Source organism: Lissotriton helveticus, chromosome 7 (assembly GCF_964261635.1).
Source record: "Lissotriton helveticus chromosome 7, aLisHel1.1, whole genome shotgun sequence".
Taxonomy (NCBI): Eukaryota; Metazoa; Chordata; class Amphibia; order Caudata; family Salamandridae; genus Lissotriton; species Lissotriton helveticus.
In genome coordinates, this window is record NC_136068.1 from 1850079578 (window position 1) to 1850100041 (window position 20464).

Consider the following 20464-nt stretch of genomic DNA (forward strand, 5'->3'; position numbering starts at 1 on the left):
ATGGGACTCACGTCTGAGCATACCCTGCCACACTTATGGCGGCCAAAAGCGGTACAAAAGGGGGTGGTGATGGACAGAGCATCTGAACCAATCAAACACTCACACCCAGTCAAACGATCTGGGTTTGATCCATCACCGTTCTTTAGCCCACTCTGCCACCCCAGTTCAGACATGGCTATATGCAAATCAGTCTGACCCTGTGCCTCATGGGAACAGTCCAGCCCGAACTGCCAAGCCATGCCTTCCCTGGACCGGAAACAAGCTTCCGAGGACCGGTTTCTGGCATTACAGCCGTCTTCAGCCCGGCTTGCTTAAATCCAGTGGCAAAGTGAGCAAGGGACTCACGTCTGAGCATACCCTGCCACACTTATGGCGGCCAAAAGCGGTACAAAAGGGGGTGGTGATGGACGGAGCGATGGATTTAGGCCCAGATCTCTGTACTGGGGTGAATGTATGACATTGTTCTGCATTCTGTCGATCACCTGTTGTTTTTGCTTATGTCACCCCGAGTGGGACGGGTATGCTCAGACGTGAGTCCCGTGCTTTCCATGCCACTGGAATCAAGCTATCCAGGCTGATGAGGGCTGAAAGCCCGAAACCGGTCCTTGGATGCTTGATACCAGTCCAGGGAGGACCTGGCTTGGCAGTTCGGGCTGGACTGTTCCCATGGGCCACAGGGTCAAGACTGATTTGCAAATAGCTGGGTTCAAACTGGAAAGGCATGGTGAGCAAAAAAACGATAGATTTAGGCCCAGATCTCTGTACTGGGGTGACTGTATGACATTGTTCTGCATTCTGTCCATCACCTGTTGTTTTTGAGAGTGTCTTTAAAAGACACAGTCATGGCTCTCAAGCCCAAGTGGTGCCAGTTGACTTCAGTAACATGTGAGATAAGGGACCCTCGATTGGAATGCAGAAGGGGAAAGCAGCGAACAGGAGTGGGAGGTGTGTGGGCCCTAAGAAACGGAAGACGGCTGGAAAACAAGCCTTCGTGTTAAAAGGTCACCTCTGTGAGTGTCAGCAACGCAATCAAACACCGGGACATCCTGGAACGATATTATTGGTGTGTGTATGTGATTCTGACCTGAGTAGGCACAGTTAGTTGTACTTTCCTTACTATCCATTGGCTCCTTAAGCGTGCGTGAAATCTCAGCGGCGCTGGCTGAGGGTGGTCACATGTGAGAGTACAAACATCACCCCCCTGGTGAAGGCCTCGCTGTGACACACTCCACTGGACCGGGCATGTTCATTCAGTAAAACCCTCTGGTCAGAAGTTGAACACTAGGTCCTTGTTGTACTTGTACATATTAATATTTCATGTTTAGTTGTTCACTTCACACAAACCTTATTCTGTGTTCTCTCATCTCAACGCCCTGTATTGTCCAATCACACATAACCCACGTTATGATGTCAAATCATACCTGTTCATGTGTATTAATATGATGTTATGGAACGATGGTGCAGATTTGACTTGGACAGGAGCAGCTCGTTTTACTTTCACCTGTGTGAGGGCCTTGTTCTTGTTAATAATTTAATAAATAATTGTACTGCACCTCGACTACGTGTTTCAACAATGTGGCAAGGCCCACAGGTCCTAGCAATCATTCCAGAGACTCTGTGGAATTCTAGGGTCCGAATTCAGTGCACTGTCTACTGGAGCGGTGTGATGCCAGTCCAGAAATAGCCAGTTCTAACATGTACAATGAGTCATGCGGTATATTCGCAAACTGTATTTTAAGAGGTTTGATGATACCTGTGAGTTACTTTTCTCACAGAGATCATTTTTTTCACTTGTAGAACTTGTATTTTTGTTTAAATAGGCTTGAACAGGTGCGTGCTCGGGTACGGCGGGGCGGGAGCTCATATTAAACCGGCCGGGCCGGCGGGGAAGCTCACCTAATTCTGCCGCTTGCACCTTAAGTAAAGAGCCACCATTGGGCTGCCTGCCTTTGAATTGTGCTTTCTCCGGTGACGGTGTTTCCCGAGACCCGCTCCCTCACAAACCGCAAATGCCGCCTTGTGTAACCCTGCACAGGTTTCTTACCCCCCATGAATTGTTTTCTGGCTCCAGAAGTAAGTCGTGAGGGTGTGACACCATGGGTCACCACACTGCTTCCAGGCGCAGAATTGGCAAATCCGGCCTTGGTTTGTGGGATTTCCTCTCAGTTTCGAGCATTGTAAATCTTACCGGTCGCAGCCGCATAAAAGGAGACAAGCACCTCTCTCGACCTGTGCTCACCTGTCATGAGTTTGAAGTGAGTAGCAAGTGGTGTAACAAGCTTTGCACGGCTGGCCGTGCCATCGAGAATAATGGTCCTCAGTTTGACCCTTTTAGGAGCTCTTAAACCATTTTTCTATTTAAGTGACAAGATGTAATTTAGCTTGCAGCGCGTGATTTACAAAGAAAATGACAGTTCTTGGCCCGACTCTGTCATGTTTTCCTTCACAGGTTCCAGGTCACCGGCGCCAATGATGAAGGAAGCTGTGTGGCCACGAAGAAGACATCGACCTACTCAGAAAGCTGTCTCATGGAGGCAAACTGGATCTGTGAGAAGGATGCAAAGAGACCTTAGACTCTGGAGAGTGTCTTCTGTGGGAGCGGCAACAAAGCGGCCTGACTGACCATGTGGAGACAGCTGGCCAGTCAGCAGAGCTTCTCTGTATTCATCCAAGGAGCAGTCAACAATTCAGCAGAGTTGTTTATTTCTTACTTTATATGGAGTGTCCCCTTCTTTTAAAAGAGAGATAATTCATTCATTAAAGACGTCTGAAGACCAACACTCCACACCGTGCACTTGGATCTAAACACAGTGAACCATGCAGGATCACACCCCGCTCCCCCCTCGCCGGACGCGCCTCTGCACGGGGTCTCCTCTCTCGATCCATCGGTCACTGTTTGTTGAGTTACAAGGTTCACTCCTCTTGGCTGGAGGCACCGAGGACGGTCACAATAGGAATCTTAGGGCCTGATTTAGATCTCAGCAGATGAGTTACTCCATCACAAAGGTGATGGATATGCCGTCTGCTGAAATATGAATCCCATGGCATATAATTGGATTCATATTTCACAGGACGGTATATCAGTCACCGTTGTGATGGAGTAACCCATCCGCTGAGATCTAAATCAGCCCTCAGTCATCTCAAAATAACTGAATATTCTCCCCCAGGCAGAGTCAGGCAGTTTTGGAAAGTTTGGACCTGGCCTTTTCATTTATAACCTGTGATGTTCTTGGTTACATCAGCTCAAGGCAATGAGATGTGAAGCGATGAAACACATCTAGCAGCGGAAAGGCCACGAGGATGTCTTCTCGGTTCCTGAGTGGCTGCCGGGCTACTGAGGAAAAACTATTATCAGTAAAGAGGCTGAAAAAAGTTCCACATAGGAAAAGGAGTTCTTTTAAGTGGCTTCCACCGCTGCGGCAGCAATAATGGGAGAGCTCAGTTGGGACTGACTTCCATACTGAAGTCTTCTTGAATGAGTAGATTGTGAGAGAGAGCATGCCTACCTGCTCAGTGGTAATATCTACCATTTCAGAGTGTTCAGGATGAAATAAAGTGATCGTTCTGGAGTGCTTTCAGAATAATGCAGAATGTTCTACTTTGCTTACATGACAAGAATAACATTTCCTAGGGGAATAAAAAGTGATGAGAAAGTTAAAATGTGACCGACTCCTTGTTCAACCATTGCTGTCTAAGATGAGATTTCAGGAGCATCCTTTCCCTCTGCAGCCTTGAAGTAGAGGCGCTTTGAAGCTGCACAGATCTGATCATATTCTTCATGCTGCGGGGAAGCATCAAACACAGGCTACAGGGAGGAAAACTTGTCAGTAACAGAATAATTTGCATATGTCTTAAACTAATACATGCAAATGCAATCTAAAGTTACAGGATCACCCACAAAGTAGGTGGATAATTACCGCAGAGCGACTATAACTGGATTGGGCAGTAAACCCACTTGTCCTCACATTATTACAGGCCTGCTTAATAACTTCCCAGATATAGTCGTATAATGCTTCAGATGTCGGTTAGACAGTGACGTACCCTGGCACCTTTGGAATTCAAAGTCTGTGCAGATTATCAAGGAGTTGGCACATCATGCCACCCCCCAGGCCTCTCTTTGCACCCCACAAAGTACTTGTAACTTAATATCCCCTGCCCCTGATTTGGCCAGTAATGTTTGGTTTTTGGTTATGTTGACCATACAGATTTCAAATAACTGACAACTAATGAACAGAAAGGTAAGGTAATGTAATATTCCTCCGCCCTTACAATATTATGATTAGACCCGTTTAGAATAAAACTCAGTGTGTGGAACAATCGGGAGATAATTCATACATCTCTTGGTCATGGCCAACTCCACAACCAAGTCTACGCATGGCAGGGTGAAGTCTGTTGAGAACATCTTTTGTCTCATACATATGGTGATACAGACTTGTCTTCCATCACCCGGCTGCCATGGAAACAGTTATAAAGGAGGAGTTTATCTTGAACACTCCTCGCCTGACCCTTGGTTCAGATACTTGATATATTCTCTTGGTGCTGCAGGTGCCTCCTAGTGCAATCCAGTGATACCTTCAAGAAAGCATCACCTCTTCCTGAAAGATACTAGCTGAATGGGGGCTGCTTAGTAGATTCTGTTGAGGACAACCTCCCTTATCAAGCAGTAGGAAACATGAAATACCAAACGAAATGAGCACATATCCCCAGTCCTAAAATCTCTTAAGTGGTGGAATTCTGTTAAAAATTGCCGTTCTGGTACACAAAGCTCTGCATCTCAATATTCCCAGATAACTAGCGCAAAAACTTCGATTATCATGTGGTGATAGAGCCTCAAGCGGCGCTAATACTTTCCTCCTGAAACCACTCATCCTTAGCAAAAAGTGAACTTGTCACCGAGCCTTCTCCAGCGCAGCCTCAAAGATATGGAACTCTCTTCCACCAAATTCGCAGAATCTCCTCAATGGCTGCTTTCAAACTGGAAGCCGAAAGAGTCCTAATTAATACATTTTTACCATAATTGAGCTAGGTTTCTCCTGCTCGAAGCCAGTGATCCTACATTCACTGTACAAACATTTGATGCTGTTCTTCCTTACCGCATACTGTGCCTTCCTGCGTAGCCTGCTATATACCTGTTTATTGTATTACTCATCCTGTCTTATCTGCCTTGTAATGATGTGATTATTCCTTGTGTTTTTTTTAAATCGGGGGGTTGTGTTTTTTTTTTTTTGTATTCTTCCTCGATGTCCTCATTGCTCTTATGTCCTTCCTTCCATCATTTTTGTAATGCGCTCTGATATCCTTCGGGATCTTGTTCGCGCTATATAAAACTTTATAAATAAATAAATAAATAAACATTGTCGTTCTGCTATGTCACAATGATGCCTGTGTAACAGAACCTCAGTTGAAGCCTTCAATGACTTCATCATTTAACTTTAAATTCTGTGCCAATTTGAGATCCACACTCCTTACACCATAGTGGTGGCCACTTGGATCCATCAAGGGAGACCGACATTCCTGTTTTTGCCATTTACTGAAGATTGTTTTACCATTTGTTCAATTGTTTTCATAAGCCTTACGAGTAAGAGGCAAGATGCTCTGCAGGATAATTGTATTATTATGTTGGAGTGATTAGGGCCACTTGCTAAAGAATGTTGTCTATTTTTATTAAAATATATCAGTTAATATGTGTCTTGATGTATTGATTTTATTTTACAATTGCCTTGTTTTCGTGTAATTGTCAAATAAATATATTATGACCATTACTATCACTCACCAGTGCACAGAGTTCTTTGGAAGGTGGCCAGACTCTCTTCCCCTCTAGCAGGTAAATGTCTATACGACAGGGTTAAATTTACTAAATGATTCCGGGTAGGGGGCGTCAGAATGAAGTATGACTTTTGGTGTTGGAGTTTCAATACTTACTTACTACATAGTTTTACGTTTTCAAGCCAATTTTTCCCTTCCTACGTTCTTGGGGTTTTCCAATTGAATCCGCATTGTGAAAGCAACTGATTAGCGCGGTAAATCTGCATTAGTCACAATCCGAATTGGGCAGTTCCCTGATCCTGATTCTCAGACTCGGGAAAACCAGGCCCTCTGCCCACAGAGCGACTTGAGAATGCCGAAGATCCGCAAATACATCATTGTAGGGAAAGAAGAGTGGGTGTGTGTCCGAATACTGGCAACTAAGTTATTGTCCTGAAAAAATATTGGGGCATATTATCAAGACAGGCGATAGAATTATTGCTGTTTTAGTGGCAGAAAACTGCTGCTAAAGCTGTGATAATTGGCTTGATAATATGCTCAATGGAATTCCAATTGAAGCCCATGTTAAATGTGATGGACATCTAACATGAGCTTCAATGAATTCCATAGAGCATATTATCAAGCCCATTATAGCCGCTTTAGCCGCAGTTTTCTGCGGCTAAAGCGGCAATACTTTTATTGCCTTTCTTGATAATATGCCCCATTGTTCCCAGAATATCGACTACCACAATATCATGAAGGTAAGTCTATATAAGTAAGTATGCATTTACTCTTCTGAACTTTAGATCAATACATCGTGAATATACATATATAATCAAGTGCGTATTACGTCTTGTGTGAAATGCGCGTGCGCAGTTCACGCAAGGCGTAATTCAAAGGCGGATACGAGGAGGAGGACAACTTAAAGCAGACACTGCAGCAAGGAGGAGAGCGGTTCGCAGACGGCAGAAGAGAAGGTAAGTGTTTTTTTGTATTGTTTTAAAACTTTTGTGGACCTGGGGCGTAGCGGAGCAGAGTGACACTGAGGGGCATATTACCAACAACTAGCGATAATTATCGCTAGGTTGGCTTAGCGGCAATAATTTTATCGCCATGTAGCGACGATTTTTATCGCTTAGGAGCCTTAATATTATCAAGGTTTATCTCCTAAGCGATACAAATCTGCCGAAATGCATGAATATCGCTGAAAAGTCAGCGATATTCATGCATTACCGAGCAAATGCTCTTAGCCATGTTATCCACCTCCCATTGGATTACATGGCTAAGAACTGCTCAGGGCAGGTGTTAGCTTTTGGAGATATTCGCGCTTAGCGCGAATATCTCCAAAAGTTGGTAATAGGAGATAGTGATGTTTCCATCCAGTCGCTAACATCTTGGCACGCCCACTTTGCATGTCATTAGTGATACATTTCTCTGATATGCAAAGCGGGGCCCAAGATGGTCGCTATCTCCTACTAGATGTCGCTAACTGGTGTTATCGACAGCTAGGTAATAGGGAGATAATTTTATCTCCGCTTTCTTGGCTTTTAAAGCCAAAAAAGCGGAGATAAATCCCTTGATAATATGCCCCAGAGTTTTTTTAAACCTCCGTGGAACTACGCAGAGCACCACTCAGCATACTCCGCACAAGCTTAAAAAATGCTTCTGAAATATAAACATCAGAAATAATTAGGAACATATTACAGCTTTTCAATGTTCATTGCTCACACTCCAAAACTAAAATAAACAACTGTTCAGAATGATTGAGGATTTAGTGGTGCCTCAGACCAATCAGTCAGGACACTCCTTCCCAAGTTCCCTGCGACACTACTCTATCTTTCTTTTTTATTACAAAGACAGATATGAGTATCACAGATAGGGGAAGACTCCACTTTCTTTCTTCAACAGCTTCCTAATAAATGATCTTACTGCACCAGAATGTTTGGATCTTTGAGGTAGGCACAGTCATCACCAGCGCCAGACCCTCTGGCTCGCTGTCAGATCTATTCACGACAGAGATTATCAGTCAGATTTTCCTCTATTGCCTGACAATCTGTTTACTCAATTTAATCATTCCTTTACTCAAGGAACAGTACCAGATGTGTATAAATCTGCAATGACCAAACCCTTGTTCAAAAGTCCAGGCTTCCACAAGATTATCCCCAAAATTTCAGCCTATCGCTTTGCTATGACAATGTGTTGAATTTAATAACGTACTCAAGCCACTACTGGCTGATTTCAGAGTAGGTGCCCTATTAACAAAAGTGCCTCTGAGGTGTAACAATCAGGTGTGCCTGTTTTTTGGGCCTCCACTGACCTTGGTATTAAAGAAGGGACTGCAGCCCCTTCTGTAATAGACATCGCTCCAACGCACATGCAGCCCAATCTCATGGGATGTTCCTTCATTGGCATGGGGGTATTGCTAATGCGTCTCCGCTGTATTACAGATGTGGGCACAAAGGCAAAGAGGCCATAGAGAGGGTCACTGACTGTGAAACACATAAAGGTGGCACACCATCAAAAGGCCCCCCAAAGGTGCTCCTTACAAGCAGTAAAAAGGGTCCTATTGATGCCCCAAGACCCCGCCCCCCTTTTAGGCAGGAGTAATCCCTCACTGCACCCACCCGCAGAGGTCTCTCTGCCCCTCCTTCATATGTATGCTGGGTTGCCACCTGCACAGTGAAGGGTGAACTTCAGTAATTCGGTGCCCCTGAGCAGGTATACGTTTGCATCTGTACCCAGGACAGCACATTCATTTTCATTAGGCAAACCTGTAAATAGATGACCTGTGCACCCAGTGAATAGTGTGACAATGCGCAGACCCCGGCAGTGCGGCGTATCAGAGTGGAGTTAGTTGAGACCTTAGTACTTAACGATCCATGCAGATTGATTAACAGCAGAGGAGTTGAAGGCCCTGCTTTTGGAGAGATTTAAAGTGGTGCCTAGACCATCAAGGCCATCCAGTGTATTACTTCTTTCCTGATCAAGCACCATCAAAGCATTCTCTTCCTCAGAATAGGTCATAAACCACATCTGTGCAATGTGGTGTCCCTCAGGGCTCAGGGATTTTGCTAATTTAAATCCATATCTATACATTACCACTGACCCATATCCTACACAACATGGGCACATAGTTTTATATGTATGCTGATGATACCCAGCTATTAGTAAAAGTTTCCACGTCCTTAACCATACCCACTGGTTTCAGTTGATGGTAGTCCCACACTGGATAGCAGCAAATGAGTTATAATTTAATCCCATCAGAACTGATCTCATGTTCATCAGAGATCCACTTTCAAATGGAGCTCGGCTAGCTGGTCAGTGGCCATGGGCTCACTCTCTCTCACTTCAAAAGCTAAAAAAAAATATTTCAACTATGGGACTTGTAGTGTTGATTATTCCATTACAAAACAGGACGACAAGTCCCAAAACTTGAAGAAAAACTCTGGACTGGAGCAGAACAATGCACATGGACCTGGGAAATTTGCCAGGTATACTAGCAGCCCGTCCCGACGTTGTCCGGGTATGAAATAGAATGTGTGTAATGTGTGTATTTGGCAAGGGCAATTTATTTTAAAATCTCGCGGTAGACAAAATTTTTTGTTTCATTAGAATAGGGACGGAGAAGGCCCAGCTGCAGCCCTGGTTGATGTTAGCAGGCGCATGTAATTGGTGTAGTGATCCGCCACCTGAGCCCGGCTACAGCCCTGGTTGATGTTAGCAGGCGCGTGTAATGTCGTTGAATGAGAGAGTTATCAGCCGCGGGCAAATCCATTTAATGAGAGAGTTGAGTGACAGCGAGTAGGAGAGGCTGCAGTAATTGGCCCCGCAGACACGCTCATTTGTGTGTTACCCCGCTTGAGGCCCAGATCCAGGCCTTTTTGATGTTAGCAGGCGCGTGTTCCCCCGTTTGATACCCAGCTGCAGCCCTGGTTGATTTTATCAGGCGCTTGTAATTAGTGTACTAATGCGCCGCCTGAGCCCGGCTAGGGCCCTGGTTGATGGTAGCAGGCACGTGTAATTTCGTTGAATGAGAGAGTTCAGTAAACAGTGCGCAGGAGAAGCTGCAGTAACGTTACTTACCAGGCCTCCAGGTGAACGCGTTTGTCACGCCCCCAGCACACGGCCACAGCAGACGATCTTCAGATTAATGTACGACCCACATGGCATGGCATGAAGGGCAGAACGTAGCACACGCCCCCAGCGTGCCCCTTGATGTGGCACAATTGCGTTCACATGGCATGAAGGCTGGACACACGCCCCCAGCATTTCTCACGCCCCTGCATATTACGCCCCAGCGTGCCCCTTGCAGCAACGTAATTGGCGCTTGTATGTACGACTCACATGGCATGAAGGGCGGACACATGCCCCCGGCGTTTGTCACGCCCCCAGCGTTTGTCTCGCCCCAGCACACACCCACAGCCCACGATGTGATGGCTGTACCGCACGCCCCCAGCGTTAGTCACAGCCCCCAGCCCATGCCCACAGCACAAGGCAGACACGCCCACAAGGGACTTCTTAGCTGGCACGTTTTTTTGCCTTTTACATGTATAGAGGAGTTGGCCTAACGGCTAAGGCACTCGACCTCGGACCTGGGGATCTGGGTTCGAGTCTTGGTAACCACGCCAAACATCCTGTGATTCTGGGCAAATCACTTAATCTCCCAGTGCCTAACAAAAATGAATGTGTGTCCTCATGTAACGTAACTGGTGCTATGTAAGGCGCTCTGATACCTGATTTAGTTCGGGTCAAGTTTGCGCTATATAAAACTCTGCAAAAAAATATATATATATGGTGGCCGTCTGCATAGCCTATGTCCTTTGGCTGCAACTGCCCTTTCCAACGCTGTATTGGGTGTTGTGATTGGTGCTGTGGTTACTGAGATTACCCGCCTCAAATGTTTGGGCTCTCTCTTTATAATATTAGTATGGATACTACTACAGTAAAGAAAGATTTTCCTTTGCAGTGGACACAGTAGATGCTGTTTGACAAAAGAGCCAAAATGTATGGGTACATTTTGAGAGAAGTAAAACAACTTCCTCCATCTCAAATTCCTGCAGAAAGCGCTGTGGATTTTTTAACTCTAAATGCATGTAAATGCCTTGTACAGAACTCACATCAAAATGACCAAAACCACAGCACGACATGAGGCCCACATCCGCTGAGAGATGCTACATCCTGTATGAAGTGGAGAAATGTCAACACAAAGACCTCTCCATCTTTCTGGCCCCACATCTAATACACGGTCTGCTGCTATTAGATAAGCGGTGGCCACAAGTGATAGAACAGTGCCACCTTCTGGTTGCTAATGAGACCGCACGTGAGTCAGTCGAGCACTGGTGAAGGGCCTTCCTGCTTCCTTTACAGAGTGTGTGTGTGTAATTATTTGATAATAGGGCCGTCTGAGGGACAGATGAATCTGTGTCTGTTTCTTTGTCAAATGTGGCCTTACCCACATGCAAACTCAAAGACCTAGCGGCTTATTTACAAGCCCCCTGCGCCACCCTTACGTCACTTTTCCCATGTTAAAAATGACGCAAAAGTGGCGCGAGGGGCTTGTAAATCTGCCCCCTAGTGGCGAAGGCCACATATCTAACAGCAACGAGAAACGGGATTATCTACTGTGGCGCAGGAACTAGGGGTGCAGGAGGTGCTGCGGCACCCTAGAAACTCATGAGACAGCTCAGTCGCAACAACAGCAATGAAGAGGCACGTGTTTTTATTTCTGGTAGCATTTCTTACGTAAAGGCCATCCATGAAGTGGCACAGGGCCATGCAAATGGTCGAAACACATTATACTTATTTTCTTACTTTTCAAATCTTTATTTTGATCACATGATCATAAAAGATGTACAAAATTATCACATCAGGTAAAAATCCGAAGTATCATTATATCATTAATATAAAATACATTGAAGTTTTAAAAAAAGAATAATAATCACAAATGGGTACCGATGCATCAAGGAGTAAAAGTCTATCTAGAGTCTGCAGCCCTCTTTATCAATCGGGTTCGGGCATCCCACATTGCAGATAGGAATTTTGCCAGAGCAAACACAATTGGCGGGGATAAATCAGTCTTTAAAACTCTGTATGCGGGTAGGAATGTTCTGAATCCCATGTTTTTAAGGAGAGGGACACGCCAATATTTCCTGCTTTTCTGATAGGCTTGACAGAAGAAAACCACGTGCACATCGTTCTCCTTTGTGTGTGCACATGCAGGGCACATCTCTGCAGGAACCCGACAGGACCATCCTGCGGTAAAAGACCCCAACGGAAGGGTCCCGTACCTCTATTGCAGGAATAGTTTTCTAGTTAGCACCGGTGTCATGCCATCTAAGACACGAATCTTTGGTTTTTATAAAGTGATGAGTCAGAGATCCTTCACGAGTGCTGTCCAGGTATCGGAGGAGCATTTTGTCATAATATGCTCTGGACAGCGCTTTCCTCGGTATCTTGTTGCTTGTACTTTCCGGATCTGACCATAGTTCTGATAATCCAAGAGTCTCGCAGGTTTTCTTGATATAATTTAACCAGGGCGTCTTAGTGGCATTGGGCAGAGATAAAAATTCCTGTAACTCATTTCTATAGGTAACAAGGTCCTGACTGCTCCAGAGGCGACGGCAAAAGGTTAGTGGTTTAAGCCCTAATTCCTCCGTGATGGGCCACAGACCCAGATCCAATCTTAGGGGCAGGAGTGGAGTACTTGAGGGAAGAGCTGTCAGCTGCCTAAGGAATTTATTTTCTGTGTTGAGCAATTTGGGTGATGGAATATGACCCCACAACTCTCCCCCATAGGTAACTCTTCCCCGCGCCTGGGCTTTGTAAATTTAGATTGCCGGGCTGAGTGGGCGATATGGTGACTTATTTGCATATCTCATAATACCACCCGACATCTCTGCCAGTTTCATGTTTGCTTTTGTTTGATGTGTCGACCACGTTAGGTTTTGATTTAGAGTTATCCCCAAGTACTCTATTGTGTCTACCCTTTCCAGACGCACTGTACCAAGCAGGGAGTTGGGGCGGTTAAAGGGCATGGGGTTCAGAATCATAAATTTGGTTTTCTGTGGATTGATTTGAAGTCCCCTTTCTATACAGAACTCCAGAAAACCATCTAACACCCGCTGTATGCCCATCGGGGATTTGGACAGCAGCAGGGTGTCGTCCGCAAACACCCTGCTGCCGGTCAGTCGATGTTAGCAATCCTTGACAGGTGCGCAATGACCCCGTTCACAAAGAGGCAGAACAGGGTCGGTGCAAGCACACAACCCTGTCTCACCCCTCTGCAAACGGGGAATCTTTCAGTTAGGTTACCACTTCTCCCGCACCTGACACGTGCAAAGTTATTATGATGTAATCTTATCAGGATTGCTAAGATATCTTTCGGGATGCCTAGCTCCTCCATTACCTTCCATAATTCTGGTCTAGGCACTAGATCGAAGGCGGCACGTAAATCCACAAAAACCGTGTTCAGAGTGCCGCCCTCGATCAATGCCGTCCTCCAATATATGAGATTTAACCTAAAGATTTGATCAATTGTGGAGACACCCCTCCTAAATCCTGCCTGGTATGGGGTCAGGGTATCTGTCTCCTCCAGTCAATTCTGCAGCCGGTCCAGAATTAGCCTACCGAAAAGCTTTTGTGATACATCGATAAGGCTTATTTGGTGATAGTTGGCTGGGAGCAGAGGGGATCCCTTTTTGAATATTGGAACCACCTCTGCACCCAGCCAAGTATCCGGGACCTCCATTGCCTTAAGGACCGCATTGAATATCAGCAGGAGGTGGGGGTCCGAAACCCCTGGTTCCTGCTTAAATAAGTCACCCGGGACCCCATCAAGCCCCGGGGCTTTCTCTGTTGACAACCCGCAATAGCTGCCCGAACTTCTTTTTCTGTGAAGGGTTCACCTTCCGGGTCATTCACTAGCGTGGAGTGGGGGGTACTCGGGGCCTCATCCTCTATTGCATATAATGACTGGAAGTGATTTTGCCATATACTCGGGGCAATGTTGGGTTCAATTGCCGAGGGGAGATCTTCTGATCCATTGTTGACTACCCGCCAGAATTTGCTAGAGTCTCTGATGGCTAGTGCATTGGAAAGTTTCTCCCAGTGTTGCTGGTCCCATTCGGCCTTGGCATTTGTCAGCAATTTCTTGTATGCCTGTCTCCTAGTTTGAATCTCCTCCCTACTTCTGCAGGCCTTTATTGCAAGCAGTAGTTCATGTTTGGAGTCCCGGCATGTGACGTTATACCAGGTCTTCCTATGTGTTCCGCTATTTCTACCGTGCCCCTTTACAAAGAGATCTGACTCCATGGTGTTTATTAAATCTTCATGGATCCGCCCTAGCAGGTCTCTATTTTTCCCATCACCAAGTTCCTCGCCAATAGCGAATGCCTTTTCCAGCACTGGGGTGATTCTGGCATAGAGCTTAGCTAACTTAGCGTCACTTGTGGCCAGTTTTCCCCACCTTACTCTCCTTCGGTTGTTTTCCAGGAGTAGCCCTGTCATTGGAATTTGTTTGCCCCGTCCCATGTCCTCGATACCTGGTAGGGCATTTTCGAGTTCCAATGCGTTGTGGTCGCTATCCCGTCTGTCAATTACCTTGAAATCGATGATTCGTTACCAGGATGACAATTGGACGAGGATGTAATCTAATCTAGATTCGCTTCCTGCTTTGTTAAAGGTGCATTTACTTGGCATGTCTGATTTAGTGCGCCCGTTGCAGGCGCTTAGGCCTAGGTTTAAAGTGAGGGCTGTTATCTGAAGAGCGAGGGGAGTCCAAGCTCTTGGTGGTGGTGCCACCGTAGCCGGTATCAGCCATCTTGAATCCTCCTCTAGGGAGGGTCCATCAAGAAGGCCTGGCAGAGGTTCATAGTGCAAATTTAGGTCACCTCCAACCAAGTAGTGGAACTCCCCTGAGATTTCGCTCAGGAAAGCGGCGAGTTCCTCGATGTTTTTTGATTCCCGTTGTGTGGCTACAGGTCTTGAGTAGACGTTTATTATCGCCAATTTGATGGAATTTGGCCATTCTAAAAGGACAGCTAATATATCATCTGATTCTCCTGTTAGAATACTGGTCTGACAGCCCAGGTGGAATGCTACCCAAATTGCCAGCCCTCCAGACGGCCGGCCCCCCATTTAGCTGGTTTTGAGAATACTGCAAACCCCTTGCATGTATGCTCCTCTCGCGCCTAGGTTTCCTGGAAGAGGCAGATACTTTTTGAATTAATGAAGGGAACACACTCCTGGGAATCCATTTTGTTACCCAGCCCAGCTACGTTCCATGAGATCAGAATCAGTGTTTGGGGTCTTGTAGGCGGAGGCCCTATGTCAGGGTAGTTGTTCTCCTTTGTGCCAGAATTTACCATTGGATGTTGTAACAATTCCCCCTGATCTACCCATAAATTACTGTCAATGCCAGGTAAGTCCGCTCTGGGGTAACCGGAATCTCGCCGGTATACAGGTTCAGTGGGAGGAACTATTTGTTCCCAGAAAACCGGGGCTTGTTCGGGGAAGGTGGTTCTATGCTCACTATCAACTATTAAATGGGAATGGTGCTGATCCCTCCCTTCAGACTCGGGCTGTCAATCAATCATTTCAAGGGTGCTGTACCTATTGTGGGTAGGAAGGTAGGCTGGATGATGGGTTCTATAGGGCCCAGATACTCCTCTCATTGTTCCCCCCCATCCGCCCCTCCTCCTAGTACTAGTTTCCCATCCTTGATCGTCGCCGTATGGAGGTAAATACTCAGGGACCGTACTACTGTATTGGTGGGGATCCCTCCACTCTCTGCGGTTACTCTCCCATTCTCCCAACATTCCCTGGTGGTGCCCCCATCTCTGATCTTCTGATGTGTACATACTCGATGGGTAGAAAAATGAGAGAGTGAGGGACTGGATGTTACTCCCTTGGTCATCAGGAGCCCAACTACAAATATAGGAGGCTGTACTCGGTTCTCTAAAGGTGACCAAGACACAGTCGCCTCTGATTGTTTTTCTCATATATCCCACCCAGGTAGCCCGTCTTACCATAAGAACATCGCTAGTGGTACCTTGTGGGAGAGGTCTGTATATAGACAACCAGCTGATGACTTTATTTTTAAGAGAGAGGGTCGATTCTATAGCCATGGGTTTTAGCTCGGGGACGCCTGCTAAGATTACTGTGTAGGGGGACCCCTCTGGTGGTAAATTCACAGGTTTGGATTTCCGGGCGATATTTTGCACGTTATCTGGGGGTTTTAGTTCGCTCTGTTGGTTCACCGGAAATGTGGCAATGTCTTTAGGATGTGTAATTGTATTTGGAGGTGGAAGCGGTGGAGCCTGGGTTTTTATGGGAGGGATATTTGTGTTAGCGTTAGCCAGGGTTTGAGGAATCTTATTTTAGTTAGGTTTGAGTTGTGTATGTTGAGAAGTGACTGGGCCATTTTTCTTCGTTGTTATTATTTGCTCAGTGCCCTTTTTAGTCTTAACATCCTGCCTCCCTTTGGGTCCCTTGATATCTAATTTCAGGTAGTCAGCTAGCTGGACTGTGGATTTTTCAATGTTGACCAACCTAGCTTTGATCTTTATCAGGCGGGCCTCAAGGGGGCTTAAGAGAGACCTGAAGAGTGTGCCTATATCTGCCAATGTGATATCGACGCTAGGGGATTCCATTGTAATATTATTAGATCGAGATGGTGTGTCTGTAGGTGCGGAGGCTGTCGGTGGGGCAACTACGCTATCCCTAGGTGATTGGGCGGAGTTGGTGTCGACGACACTGGCTTCGTCCCTTGCGGGATTAGCTTTAGGGATTTTTGGCTTTCTCCCTCCCTTGTTTTGCCCCCCTTTCTTCCTTTTTTGAATTGCTCCTTCCTTGCCTCCCTTTGTGAGATCCGAAGCATTCACACTAATGGTAATTATATCTGAGTGAGGACCAGGGGATAAAAGTGGGGTTTGTGGTATTTGGCCTGTCGGTAGGGTCATTAGGCTCATGTCCTCGAGATCACTTGAGGCCTCCATTGTGAAGTCTGGATTTGTGGGTGATTGGTTAACCCCCGAAGCCCCATATCCAGAAATATTGGCTTCTAGCCTTCCATCAGGAGGAGTCTTGGCCAGAGCCATTGGGCCCATTGATGATCTCCTTACCCAGTCAATTTCCTGCGAGATGCGTCTCTCAAGTACAGCAATATCCTCTATCAGAAGCGATCCTGCTTTGACAAAATAATTATCAATGGTACCTTTAGCAACTCCTGCAGCTGTCAATGTAGATTTACTCCTTGTTTCCCTGGTACACATTTCGAAGTCTGAGTAGTCCGTACCTTGGGGAGATGGAGATGTCCGACCAGGGGGAATGGCCCGGTCCCGGTCTCTCCCGTCCTCAAACAGCCCTCCCTTTGCCCGGGCTTCGCTCCGCGCTTCGTTCCGTGCGTGTCCCGCGTGCGCGGGTGTGAGTCTGGATATATATGTGTATGCTGTGGGCGTGGCTTCCGGGTAGAGCGGGCCAGGTGTCAGCAATTGGCCTCGCAGGGACTCCTGGTCAATGGAGTCCCTGCCGTCATGCTCGCAGTCCCGTTGAGCCACCGCAGCCCCTGCTAACTGCCCTTGTGAAGCGTGACCCGCGAAGCGGGACCCGCAGAGCGGGTCCGGCGAACAGTTTCTGGTGTTTTCAGGAAGCGGGGCAGAGCAGGTCAATGAAGGGCAGAAGATCCTTTACTCCACTTGTTTCACGCTATTAAATCAACTCATCCCTGACCACCCCAGATTGACTGACATCACCCTGCACCTCAAGAAGCTACACTTGCCGATATAGAAGAGAAGATGACAGTTCAAGATGCTGACCCAACCATACAAAGCCCTGTACGACGAAGGACCAGCAAACATCAACAAATGAATGACCTTCCACCAACCAACCAGACACCTGCGATCTGCTTACCTTTTACTCGCAGACATGCAGATATAACAGCGAAGGCGAGATGGTCCTGGGTCAGCCGAAGGTGGATGGGGACGGAGTTCCAAGTCTTGGCAGCCAGGTAAGAGAAGGATCTTCCTCCGGCGATGGCTCTTCGGATGCGTGGTACGGCTGCGAGGGCGAGGCTGGTGGACCGTAGCTGGCGGGTGGGCGTGTAGAAGGTCAGGCGGTCGTTGAGGTACTTGGGGCCCAGGTCGTGGAGAGACTTGTGTGCGTGGGTGAGGAGCCGGAACGTGATCCTCTTGTCGACGGGGAGCCAGTGCAGGTTCCTCAGGTGGCTGGAGATGTGGCTGCGTCGGGGGACATCCAGGATGAGTCGGGCGGAGGCGTTCTGGATGCGCTGGAGTCTTTTCTGTAGCTTGGCTGTGGTTCCGGCGTAGAGGGCATTTCCGTAGTCCAGTCGGCTGGTGACGAGTGCCTGGGTGACAGTCTTCCTGGTCTCGGTCGGGATCCAGCGGAAGATCTTGCGAAGCATACGCAGGGTGTTGAAGCACGATGAGGAGACGGCGTTGACTTGTCTGGTCATCATGAGGGAGGGGTCCAGGATGAAGCCCAGGTTGCGTGCGTGGTCGGTTGGCTTGGGTGCGGTGCCTAGGGCTGGGGGCCACCAGGAGTCGTCCCAGACGGAGGGCGAAGATCCCAGGATGAGGACTTCCGTCTTGTCCGAGTTCAGTTTCAGGTGGCTGTCCTTCATCCACTCGGCGACGTCTTTCATCCCTTCGTGTAGGCAGGTTCTGGCGGTGTCGGGGTCTCTGGTGAGGGAGAGGATCAGCTGGGTGTCGTCGGCGTAAGAGATGATGTTGAGGTTGTGCTGGCGTGCGATGGCTGCGAGAGGTTTCATGTAGATGTTGAAGAGAGTGGGGCTGAGTGAAGATCCTTGCGGGACGCCGCAGATGACTTCGGTGGCCTCGGAGCGAAACGGGGGAAGGCGGACTCTTTGTGTTCTTCCGGCGAGGAACGAGATGATCCACACCAGTGCCTTCTCTTGGATACCGATGTTGCTGAGGCGCTGGACTAGGGTGCGGTGGCAGACCGTGTTGAACGCAGCGGAGAGGTCCAGGAGGATGAGGGCCGCTGTTTCCCCCTTGTCGAGCAGGGTCCGGATGTCGTCGGTGGCTGCAATGAGGGCGGTCTCGGTGCTGTGGTTGGCTCTGAAGCCGGACTGCGAGGGGTCGAGGGATCCGTTCGTCTCGAGGAAGGCGGTCAGCTGTCTGTTGACGATCTTCTCGATGACTTTAGCAGGAAAAGGGAGGAGCGAGATGGGGCGGAAGTTTTTGAGATCGGTGGGGTCTGCTGTAGGTTTCTTCAGGAGGGTGCTGATCTCGGCGTGCTTCCAGCTCTCCGGGAAGGTTGCGGTGTTGAAGGAGGCGTTGATCATGTTCCGGAGTTGGGGTGCAATGGTGGAGTCGGCCTTGTTGAAGACGTGGTGTGGGCAGGAGTCGGTCGGTGATCCGGAGTGGATGGTGTTTATCGTGCGGGCTGTGTCTTCGGTGGTCCCCGTGGTCCAGGTGCGAAGGGTGGCGGTGGGGGGCGTTGGTTCGACGGTTGGGTGCATGGGTGGGGCGCCGAAGCTGTTGTGGATGTCGGCGATCTTGCGGTGGAAGAACGAGGCGAGGGTGTCGCAGAGGTCTTGTGACGGAGTGATGTCGTTGGTGCCGGTGCTGGGGTTGGAGAACTCCTTGACGATAGTGAAGAGCTCTTTGCTGTCGTGGGCGTTGTTGTCCAGTCGTTCCTTCAGGGATTTCTTCTTGGTGGTGCGGATGAGCTGGTGGTGCTTGCGGGTAGCGTGTTTGAGGGCGGTCATGTTGTCGGTGGTCAGGTCAAGGAGCCAGGCTTTCTCGAGGGTGCGGCAGGTCTTCTTGGAGTCCTTGAGGTCGTCGGTGAACCAGGATGCCTTCTTGCTTCCGGGTCTGCTGGGAGGGTTCTTTAGTGGAGCGAGGTCATCGGCGCAGGCGGTCAGCCACTGTGTGAAGTTGCGGGCTGCTTCGTTGGGGTCCGTTGTGTTGGCGGGTGGGCTCTGGCTGAGGGAGGTGGTGAGCTGGTCTGCGGTGATCTTGCTCCAATTCCTGTGAGGTACCTGTTGCGGGTGGTGGTGGGTCGTGGATCTTTTGAAGCTGAAGTGGACACAGCTGTGGTCGGTCCAGTGGAGTCCAGTGGCGTGGCTGAAGGTGATGTACTTGCTGGAAGAGAAGACGGGATCAAGCGTGTGGCCGGTGTAGTGGGTGGGGGTGTTGACCAGTTGCTTGAGTCCGAGGTTGGCGAGGTTTTCCAGCAGGGCGATGGTGTTGCGGTCCTTGTTGTTCTCCAGGTGGAAGTTGAGGTCCCCGACGAGGATGTAGTCGGTGGAGGGGAGGGCATGCCGGCTGATGAAGTCTGTGATGTCTGAATTGTGTGCGTGGTCCCGGGGGTCTGTAGACGAGGGTGCCTCTCAGGGTCGTCGTAGGGTCGGTGTGAATCTGGAAGTGGAGATGTTCGGCTGCGGCGAAGGAGTCGTTGGCGTCGGTCGTGATGCGGATGGTGTTCCTGTGGACGATGGCGATGCCACCTCCGGTCTGGTTGATGCGGTCCCTCCTGATGATCTTGTACCCGTCCGGGATGGTGATGGCGATGTCAGGTGCAGAGGAGGCGTTCATCCAGGTTTCCGTGAGGAAGGCGACGTCCGGTGATGTAGCGTCGAGGAGGTTCCAGAGTTCCACGGCGTGTCTGTGGACGGAGCGGGTGTTGATCAGGATGCACTTGAGGTGGTTGCTGCTGGTGTTTGTCTTGGCGGGTGTGG